Consider the following 12,046-nt stretch of genomic DNA (forward strand, 5'->3'; position numbering starts at 1 on the left):
CTATGAAGGCAATATAACCCTGATACCTAAACTAGATAGACACACATCGAGCAAAGAAAATTTCAAACCAATATCCTTAATGAACATCGACACAAAAATTCTTAACAAAATTTTAGCAAATCACATACAAAAACATATTAAAAAGATAGTGCACCATGATCAAGTTGGTTTCATCCCAGGGATGCAAGGTTGGTTCAACATCAGGAAATCAATAAACGTAATTCACCACATTAATAGACTTAAAGTCAAGAATCACATGATTATTTCAATAGATGCAGAATAAAATACAGCACCCCTTCATGCTCAAAACACTAGAAAAAATAGGGATAGTGGGAACATTCTTTAACATTGTAAAGGCCATCTATGCTAAGCCCATGGCCAATATCATTCTAAATGGTGAAAAACTGAAAGCATTCCCCCTAAAAACTAGAACAAGGCAGGGATGCCCTCTTTCACCACTTCTATTCAACACTGTCCTCGAAACTCTAGCCAGAGCTATAAGACAAACCAAAGAAATTAAAGGAATATAAATAGGAAAAGAAGAACTCAAACTATCCCTGCTTGCTGATGACATGATTATATATTTAGAGGAACCAGGAAATTCCATCAGAAAACTTTGAGAATTCATAAGTGAATTCAGTAAAGTAGCAGGATATAAGATCAATGCTCATAAATCTAATGCATTTTTATTCATAAGTGATGAATTCACAGAAAGAGAAGTTAGGAAAACTACACCATTCACAATAGCCTCGAAAAAAATAAAATACTTGGGAATCAATCTAGCCAAAGAGGTGAAAGACCTCTACAATGAGAACTACAGAACACTAAAGAAAGAAATTAAAGAAAACCTTAGAAGATGGAAAGATCTCCCATGTTCGTGGATAGGAAGAATTAATATTGTCAAAATGGCCATACTACCTAAAGTGCTATACAAATTCGATGCAATTCCAATTAAAATCCCAATGACGTACCTTACAGAAATAGAGCAAGCAATCATGAAATTCATCTGGAAGAATAAGAAACCCAGAATAGCTAAAGCAATCCTTAGCAGGAAGAGTGAAGCAGGGGGTATCATAATACCAGAATTTCAATTATACTACAAAGTAATAGTAACAAAAACGGCATGGTATCAACACCCAAAGTAGACAGGTAGATCAATGGTAGAGAATAGGGGACATGGACACAAATCCTAATAAATACAGTTTCCTCATACTAGGCAAAGGTGCCAAAAATGTGCAATGGAGAAAAGATAGCCTCTTCAACAAATGGTGCTGGGAAAACTGGAAATCCACATGCAGCAGAATGAAACTAAACCCCTATCTCTCACCCTGCACAAAACTCAACTCAAAATGGATCAAGGACTTTGGAATCAGACCAGAGACCCTTCGTCTTATAGAAGAAAAAGTAGGTCCAAATCTTCAACATGTCGGCCCACAATCAGACTTCCTTAACAGAACTCCCATAACACAAGAAATAAAAGCTAGAATCAACAACTGGGATAGATTCAAACTAAAAAGCTTTCAGCAAAGGAAACTATCAGTAATGCGAAGAGAGAGCCTACAGAGCAGGAGAAAATTTTTGCCACTCATACATCAGATAGAGCACTAATTTCCAGAATATATAAAGAACTCAAAAAACTCTACACGAAGAATACAAATAATCCAATCAACAAATGGGTAAAGGAAATGAACAGATACTTCACAGAAGAAGATCCATAAGCAATCAACAGATATATGAAAAAATGTTCAACATCTCTAGTCATAAGAGAAATGCAAATCAAAACTACCCTAAGATTCCATCTCACCCCAATTAGAATGGTGATTGTCAAGAATACAAGCACAGTAGGTGTTGGAGAGAATGTGGGGAAAAAGGTACACTCATACATTGCTGGTGGGGTTGCAAATTAGTGCAGCCAGTCTGGAAAGCAGTGTGGAGATTCCTTAGAAAACTTGGAATGGAGCCACCATTTGACCCAACTATCCCACTCCTTGGCCTATACCCAAAAGACTTAAAATCAGCATACTATAGTGATACATCCAAATCAATGTTCATAGCTGCTTAATTCACAATAGCTAGATTGTGGAACCAACCTAGATGCCCCTCAATTGATGAATGGATAAAGAAACAATGATATATATATATATATATATATATATATACACACACACACACACACACAATGGAATATTACTCAGCCATAAAGAAGAATAAAATTATGGCATTATGGCATTTGCAGGCAAATGGATGAAATTGGAGAATATCATGCTAAGTGAGATAAGCCAATCTCAAAAAAACCAAAGGACGAATGATCTCGCTGATAAGCAGATGATGATACATAATGGGCGGGTGGGAAGGAGGCAAGAATGGAGGAAGGAGGGACTGTATAGAGGGAGAAGAGGGATGGGGGTGGGGGGAAGGAAAAAAATAACAATGAATCAAACACCATTACCCTACGTAAATGTATGATTACACAAATGGTATGCCTCTACTTCATGTACAGAGAAACAAGATGTACCCCATGTATTTATAATAAAAAATAATAATAATAATAAAAAGAACCCCACTGGGAATGGCATTAGGACACTGATCACAAAGAGATAATCCTCATAGTAGGGCAGACTCCATGTTCCTCAGGGACATGTGTTTTACCAAGCAGCACCATTAGAAGGGCTTGAAGAAGACACAGCAAAGAATGCCAAGGCTTGGGCTGGGGAGATAGCTCAGTTGGTAGAAGTGCTTGCGTTGCAAGCACAAGGTCCTGAGTTTGATCCCCAGTACCGCAAAACAAAACAAAAAAGAATACGAAGGTCATGAGAGTACGTGCTGAAGCTCTCCAGGGCCTCCCAAAGCCAAAGGAGGCTGAGCCAGATCCCAAGAGGTGTCAGGCACACACTCACTTGACTTACCTACATTGCTCACACCAAGCTCAGGGAGCCAAGGTCAAGGCTTTGCCAGCCAAAACGCAAAGCTGAGGCTCAAACCAAGGCCCAGGTACATGCCACAACTGCAGCTCCAGCTCCAGCTCCAGCTTCAGCTCTGGCTCTGCCTCTGGTTCCTAAATGGGCCCTGGCCTTCACGAAGTTTCCATAGCAGAGGCCTCTGTCTGCCAATGTGAGGACAAAAGAACCCCTGGGCTGGGTCTGCACGGCGCTGGGTGTCCATCTGCGCTGTTTATACAAATAAACCTGAGGCAGGAAAAGAGAAAGAAATGGATAAATTGATTTTCAACAAAATTTAAAACTTTAGCCTGGGGTAATAGCTTAGTGGTAGAGCATGCTTAGCGAGAGCAATGCCCTAGATTCTATCCACAGCACCAAAAAGAAAAGAAAGCAAAACACAAACGTCAAAGGACACCATCAAGAAAATGAAAAGGCGACCAATAGAATGAGAGAAAATATTCGCAAGTCATGAATGTGTTAAGGAATTTGTATCTAGAATAAATGAAGAACTTTTATAACTCAATGATAAAAAAAAAAACAAAGGACTCAATTAAAAAACAAGGAAGTATCTGAATAGATAGTTTTCCAAGGAATATATACGAATGGTCAATAAGCACATGCAAAGATAACCAACAGTCAGCAGTCAACTGTAAATCAAAACCACAATGAAATACCATTTCAGATCATTTAGAATGGTTATAGTAAAATAGAAAATAGCAGGTGTTGTTGAGGATGTGGACAAATTAGAACCTTCATATGTTGTTGGTGAGAATCTAAAATAATACAGTCAGTGTGAAAAATGGTTTGGTAGTTCCTCAAAAAGTTAAAAACAAACTAGGTATGGTGGCAAACACCTATAACCCCAGCTACTTAGGAGGGTCGCAAGTTTGAGGCCAACCTGGGAAACTTTGTGAAACCCTGTCTCAAAGTGAAAAACAAGAACAAGGTTGGAGGTCTAATGGAGTGTGGTGCCCCTGGATTTCACTCCCAGTCTCTCCTCTCTCTCTCTCTCTCTCTTTCTCTCTCTCTCTCTCTCTCTTTTACACACACATACACACACACTCAATTAAATGAAAAATTACCATAACTCAGAAATCCCCTCCTAGATTCCTCAGAAAATTTGGAATGGAACCACTATTTGACCCAGTTAACCCACTCCTTGGCATATACCCAAAGGACTTAAAATCAGCATACTGTAGTGACTCGGCCACATCAATGTTTACAGCAGCTCAATTCACAACAGCTAAGCTATGGAACCACCTAGGTGCCGTTCAACAGAAGAATGGATAAAGAAAAGGTGGTACATATACACAAAGGAATATTACTCAGCTATAAAGAAGAATGAAATTATGACATTTGCTTAGATTATCATGATAAGTGAAATAAACCAATTTCAAAAAACCAAAGGTCAAATGTTATCTCTGATATGCAGATGTTAACTCACAATAAGTAGCAGGGGAGGGAAGAAGAGAAATTAACTGGATTAGACAAAGGGGAACAAAAGATGGGAACAGGAAAGACATTAGAATAAATCAGACATCGCTTTCCTGTGTTCACATGTGAGTACACCACCAGTATAACGCCACATCATGTACAACCACAAAAATGGGAAGTTATACTCCACGCATGTATGTCAAAATACATTCTACTGTCATGTAAAACTGAAAAGAACAAATATATAAAAAAAGAAATCCCCCTCCTAGGTATGTATCCAAAAGAATTAAAAACAGATACTCAAACAAATACATATACATGGATGTTCAAAGCAGCACTATTCACAATAGCAAATGGTGGAAACAATCTAGATAACTAAAATGTGGTTTAACCATACATTGGGATTTTATTTGAAAGTAAAAATAAATGAAGTAATACAAAATAGATACCTCTTGAAAACATTAAGTCAAAGAGGCTAGTCAAAAAGGACTGCATATTGTATCAAATATTCCACTTATATGAATTATCCAGATAAGACAAATTCATAGAAATAAAGTAACTTTGTGGTTGCCTAGGACTTGGGACGACTAGGGAATTGGATGATGGATAAGGGAAGTTGTTAATCAGTTTTCTGTTACAGTGACAAAATACCTGAGACAATCACTTAAAATGAGAAAGGTTCATTGGTTCATGGTTTCAGAGGTTTCAGTCCACAGTCCCCTGGCCCTGTTGCTTGGGCCTGTAGTAGTACAGTACATCATGGCAGGTGCATGTGGTGGAGGAGGGCTGTTTGCTCATGGTGCCCAGGAAGCAAAGAGAAAAAAAGAGAAAGGAGCCTGGGTTCCAGTACCCGCTTTGAGGGCACGCCCCCAGTGACCTAACTTCTGTCCAATAGGCCCCACCTCCTGCTCCTCCCAATGGTACCGTTGACTGGGTATAACTCTTCCATAAACGGACCTTTAGGAGATATTACAGGTCCAAACTACAGCAGGAAGTAAGAGGGATATTGGAAAAGTTCTAAAATTAATTGTGGTTAAAAGCCACTGAACTATACAGGGTTTTTGTTGTTGTTGTTTGTTTTCTTTTGCTTTGTTTTGTTTGTGGTACTGGGGATTGAACCCAGGGGTGCTGTACCGCTGAGTCATATCCCCAGTCCTTTATATTTATTTATTTTCATTCTTTTTAGTTGCAGATGGACACAATACCTTTATTTTTATTTCTTTATTTTTATGTGATGCTGAGGTTCAAACCCAATGCATTACACATGCCGGGCAAGTGCTCTACTACTGAGCTACAACCCCTGTCCATCCTTTTTATTTTTTATCTTGAGACAGAGTTTCACCATGTTGCTGAGGTTGGCCTTGAATTTAAGATCCTTCTGCCTCAGTCTCCCAAGTCACTGGAATTATAGGTATGCACCACCATGCCCAGCTTGAACTCTACCCTTTAAATGGGTGAACTGTATGGCGTATGATTTGGGTCTCAATAAAGCAGTTTTAAAGATTAGACTTAAGATTCCCTGGAAGCAGCACCATCATTCCTGCAGATGCTTATAAAGAGGATTCCATAAAATATGGTACATAACAATGCCATTGATACTCTTCAGCAAATGCAGCAAAGACTTAGCCAAAGTGTCACGGGGTAGAACCGCCACTGCCTAAGGGCCGGAAGCTAAACTCTACCACAGAGAGTACTCCACAGGTATTTCAAGCCAAATTGGAAGAAAAGGCCTCGTTTTTCAAAAACAAACTTTGAAGCAGGATAGAGGAAATGTTTCTCCTCAAATCACCATCTTCAGGGCATTTTTTTTTTCTTCCCCATTTAGCCCTGAGGATTGAACCCATGCTAGAAAGACGCTGTACCACTGATCTAAACCTCCAGCCCTCAAGTGGTCACCTTCGGAAAACTCCAGGGCGAAGAAATCTTTCTTTTTCTTTTTCTTTTTTTATTTTTTTTATTTTTACAGACTGCATTTTGATTCATTGTACACAAATGGGGTAGAACTTTTCATTTCTATGGTTGTGCACCATGTAGATTCATACCATTTGTGTAATCATATATATACATAGGGTAATACTGTCTGTTTCACTCTACTATCTTTCTGTCCCCCACCCGCTCTCACCTGCTCTCACCCCTTTTTCCTCTACACCATCCAAAGTTCCTTCATTCTTCTGAGGAAAGCTTTCATAAAAGAAGAAAGGGTAGAGTGGGAGAAAAGGCAGAAAACATACCTACGTAAACGTAGTGAGGCTGAGGGAGAATGTGTCAGAGACCCCTGGCCAGGGCAGGGGGCAGTTTCTATTCTCTGCCCTTGAGGAGTTTAGATATTAAAACAATTTGGAGCTTTGATTCTCAGTATGAGGAAGTTGCCCTTGACTTCAGAGGGATTCTGTTTCAAGAGATATGTTTAGAATATTGAGAATACCCCTCCATACAGGTTAGGGGGCCAAGTTAACGCAACCTGAGGCCCTCTATCTTAACCCAAGAGTGTTTTCTGGACAAACAGACACTTCACACATCCTTCAGGAGAACTTCTGTAGCTGTTTTTCTCAACCTGCTGCCCTCCTCCCCAACCCTTTCTTTCTCTCCCTCTCCCTAATTTACAAATATAAGGCATGTTTGCTGAGGAAAACAGAGACACATCAGAAGAGATTCGCCATAATCTCATCACCTAGAAATGCTCACTGTTTGACTCTGGGTCCCTAAAGTTGGAGTTAACTTGCCATAAGCAGGAAGATCCCAAGTCCAAGGCCAGTTTCTGCAACTTAGCAAGATCCTGCCTCAAAATAACTCTCTAATAAGATAAAGCAAGACAGAAAGTTTATCTTATTAGAAACAAGATACACCATCACTTACCATCTTCAAAAATCTTTGCACTTGAACTTCTATAATTTGGCAAAATATTCATGAAATAATCTGCAGGTAGTTTTAACAAATAACACCTTTAAACAGACACTGTCTTATACTGTTTATTAGGTATGAACTTCATAAGAATACTTATAAAAGTGGTGATGGTGGAGCTGGGAGTATTGTGCCTTCTCCAAACTGCCCGAGAGCCCCACCAATAGTGTGGTGGAAGCTGTGGTCCAGGCCAAGGCCATGGTTCTTGCAGCCTGTAGATGTTACCCCACACGTGTCCCTGTGCTTGTGAACTGGTTTGGTGGTCCACTGGATGTCAGGATTTCTTCTGGTTGCTTTGTGGACTAAGTCAATGAGGATAACCTCAAAGAATTTGTATATGGAATCTTCTCCAACCCAGTGCGAATTCAGACTTTCAGAGTCCCACAATGACACCTAGCTCACCCTCAGCAACGGACTAAAGACTTTGAACAAACTTTAGCTGGTTAACACCGTGATGGACAGGCTTGCCATACATTGCATCCTGAGGAACTAGGCATTTGAAGCCACCTCTGCACACATGAATCCCATTTATAAGATAACCTTGCTTGGCCTTGTACCCAGACTGCTTTATCTCACTGGGTGGAGTGGCGAGCCCTGTGTAGCACTGAGAGCTGGCAGTACTGCCAGCAAGGGACCTTCAGAAGAAAGTCCCTCACACTGAACTGCTGCTTCCTTCATAGCTCCTGGATGTACTTGTATGTGCCTGTCTTGGTCACCTGATGGCTGCCACCAGACCCAGAACTTCTTATTGGTATTTAACTGTAACTTAGTACCCATTGATCAACCTCTACCCATTCCTTCCCCACCCTCCCCAAACCATCAGGTCCTGGATGCTCAAGTCCTTCACTTAAAAGCTATGAAAATAGTTATATTGTTTAGGGAATATTAATACAGGACAATTCAATACTGTACATATTCAGTCCACTCTTTTTTTTTGTACTGGGAATTGAAACTAGGGGCACTTTACCATTCAGCTACATCCCCAGTTCCAACCCCATCCCTTTTTAAATTTTCATTTGGGGACAGGATGTTGCTAAATTGCTGAGACTGGCCTTGAACTTTCTCTCCTCCTACTCAGCCTCTAGAGTTGCTGGGACTACAGATGTGCACAACTGCCCCTGGCCAGATGCATTTTGGCGGGGGAAGGGGATGTGCTCTACCACTGAGCTACACCCCCAGCCCTTTTATAATTTTTAAAAATTTTTATTTATTTTTATTTTTACAGACTGAAATTCAATTCATTGTACACAAATGGCGTACAACTTTTCATTTCTATGATTGTACAAAGTAGAGTCACACCAATAGTGTAATCACACATGTACATAGGCTAATGATGTTTGTCTTATTCCACCATCTTTCCTTCTCCCCTCCTACTTCCCCTCCCCTCATTTCCCTCTACGTAATCTAAAGTTCCTCCATTCTTCCCTTACCCCACCCCCATTACGTATCATCATCCACTTATCAGGGAAAACATTCGGCCTTTGTTTTTTTGGGACAGACTTATTTCAGTTAGCATGATATTCTCCAACTCCATCCATTTACCTGCAAAAGCCATAATTTTATTCTTCTTTATGGCCAAATAATATTACATTATGTATATATACCACAGTTTCTTTATCCATTCTTCTGTTGAAGGGCATCTAGGTTGATTCCACAATCTAGCGATTATGAATTGAGCTGCTATGAACATTGATGTGGCTGTATCACTGTAGGATGCTGATTTTAAGTCCTTTGGGTATAGGTCAAGAAGTGGGATAGCTAGGTCAAAAGGTGGGTCCATTCTAAGTTTTCTAAGGAATCTCCATACTGTTTTCCAGAGTGGCTGCACCCATGTGCAAAGTTACCGGCAATGTATGAGTATACATTTTCCCCCACATCCTTGCCAACACCTATTGTTGCTTATATTCTTGATAATTGCCATTCTGACCTGAGTGAGATGAAATCTTAGAGCAGTTTTGATTTGCATTTCTCTAATTACTGGAGATGTTGAATAATTTTTCATATATTTGTTGATTGCTTATATATCTTCTTTTGTGAAATGTCCACCCAGTTCCTTAACCCATTTATTGATTAGGTTCTTTGTATTTTTGGTGTAAAGTTTTTTAAGTTCTTTATAAATTTTGGAGATCAGTGCTCTATCTGAAGTGTGTGTGTGGAAAAGATTTTCTCCCACTCTAGGCTCTCTCTTCACATTATTGATTGTTTCCTTTGCTGAGAAATTTGAATCCATCCCATTTATTGATTCTTGCTTTCATTTCTTATGCCCTGGGAGTCTTATTAAGGAAGTTTGGTTGTAAGCTGACATGATGAAGATTTGGACCTACTGTTTCTTCTGTTAGGTGCAGGGTTTCTGGTCTAATTTCTAGGTCCTTGATCCATTTGAATTGAGTTTTGTACAGTGTGAGAGATAGGGATTTAGTTTCATTTTGCTGCATGTGGATTTCCAGTTTTCCCAGCACCATTTGTTGAAAAGGCTATCTTTTCTCCATTGTATGTTTTTGGTACTTTTGTCTAGTATGAGAAAACTGTACTTATGTGGGTTTGTCTCTGTGTTTTCTATTCTGTACCACTGGCCTACCTGTCTATTTTGTTGCTAATACCATGCCATTTTTGTTACTGTTGCTCTGTAGTATAGTTTAAGGTCTGGAATTGTGATACCTACCTGCTTAGAATTGCTTTGGCTATTCTGGATCTCTTATTCTTCCAAATGAATTTTCTGATTGCTTTGTCTATTTCTATTAGGCCCCTTTTTAATTTTAAGATAGAGTCTCACTAAGTCCTTGAGGATTCTGCTAAATTGTTGAGACTGGCTCAGAACTTGCAATCCTCCTACCTTAGCCTCCCAAGTGGCTGGGATTATAGTGCCTCCAAGCCTGGCTCACCAGACACCATTTGTAAAAATACATATTTTTGATCCCCAATTTGGTTGAATGCACAGATGCAGAGTGTGAGGATACAGAGGGCCACCAGTATTTTTTCACTCTAGTTTCTGAACTTCTCTTGTGTCTTCTTTCTCTTCGAACAGAAGATAAAATCTTAAAGGCCAAGTATAGAGCCCTGGGGCTTGCCAAAAATATTTGCTTTCCAGCTACCACAGATTTATTTATCAGTCACCAATTCTCTTTGGGTACAGTCCTTAAACTTACTGCCAATTAGCCTGTCCTTTATTAGTTATATTTCTCTATTTGATCATAAGAATACCTTGAGACATTTAGATGTTTTGCTGAGAATCCATATCACAAGAGTTAGAATACATGGGTTCTAGGTTCACCTTTATTTCTTTTAGTTACAGGTAAATCTCAACTTGCTTCCTCATCTGGACATTATATATAACACTACCTGTACTATGTACCTTTCAGTATATCTTAAATATCGAATGAAATAATCATGTGAAAAATGCTTTCCAAAAATATTGTGCTGGGTCTGGGGGTGTTAGAGCACATGCTTAGTGTATGCAAAGAGCTAGGTTCGATCCCTAGTACCTCGCTCATATGCACATATGCACACATGCACACACACACACACACAATATTGTGTCAAGATATATATCTTATTATTTATAATGCCAAAAGGAAATATTAATTCCCAATAATAAAATAGCTAAAATAAATTATGACATTCATATATATCATGTAGCCACCAAATATAGTGCTTTGAAAAAAATAATGCTACTGGAAAATGTTTACAGTGTAACATTGATTTTTAAATAGTGAACCTAGTGGTAAACCCTTGGGGAAGAACTAATGACTGAAGAGAATAGAAGGGGGCTTCTGCCAGACTTTTTTTCCCTTGTGCTGCTAGGGATCAAACCCAGGGTCTTGCACTTGCCAGGCAAGCACTCTGTCACTGAGTTATATACCCAATCCCAGATCTTGACAATTTCTATATCGTAATCTAGCTAATGGTTACACAAGTGTGTTTACTTAATAATGATTCATCACATTTTATTCATATGAGTACTTCACTATATGTTGGTTTTACCTTATGGAAAATCAACTTTAAAAAAAAATCCAAATAATACAATAAGTTGTTGCTATTTGTCTTAGGGTCTTACAATGCTGTCCAAGCTGGTCTAGAACTTGTGAACTTGTGGGCTCAAGCAATCCTCTTGCCTCAACCTCCCAAGTAGCAGGGACTGCAGGCACACACTACTGTAACCCATTAGACATATAATTATATATACACACACACACACACACACACACACACACACACACACACACACACCAGGGATTCAACCCAGGGACGCTTAACTACTGAGCCACATCCCCAGTCTTTCTCTTTTTTTTTTTTTTTTTTTTTTTTAATTTTATTTTTAAGACAGGGTCTCGGGCTGGGGAGATAGCTCAGTTGGTAGAGTGCTTGTCTTGCAAGCACAAGTCCCTGGGTTCGATCCCCAGCACCGCAAAAAAAAAAAAAAAAAAAAAAAAAAAAAAAAGACAGGGCCTCACTAAGTTGCTGAGACTGGCTTTGAATTTGTAATCCTCCTGCCTCTGCCTCCGGAGCCACTGGGATTACAGGCCTATGCCACCACTCCCAGCTGATTACTTCTAATTCCAAGTGACAGCTCACTAGTCATCTATGCAATGATTCCTCCCAAAATATTTCCAGGATCAAAACTAGAAGATATCTGCCCATCACCAGTTCCCTGCCTCACTCTACTTCCCCACAATTCCTTAAGATTAACTGATAGTGCCTGCCTGTGATTGAGGCTCCAAGCCGCTTAACCTCGCAGGTACTTTTCATATCACATCTCACCTTGACGTTGGCAT

At 39.5% G+C, this 12,046-nt stretch overlaps 1 pseudogene across 1 annotated transcript; it reads right to left on the bottom strand.

Moving 5' to 3' along the window:
• Positions 1-7,105: 7,105 nt before the first annotated feature.
• On the bottom strand, positions 7,106-12,046 carry LOC306666910 (large ribosomal subunit protein eL15-like; annotated as a pseudogene). Its single transcript has 2 exons — positions 12,033-12,046; positions 7,106-7,997 (listed from the first exon to the last, which is right to left on the bottom strand). The product of its transcript is annotated as a large ribosomal subunit protein eL15-like (transcript).

Source organism: Sciurus vulgaris, assembly GCF_902686455.1.
Source record: "Sciurus vulgaris genome assembly, chromosome: 7".
NCBI classification, from domain to species: domain Eukaryota; kingdom Metazoa; phylum Chordata; class Mammalia; order Rodentia; family Sciuridae; genus Sciurus; species Sciurus vulgaris.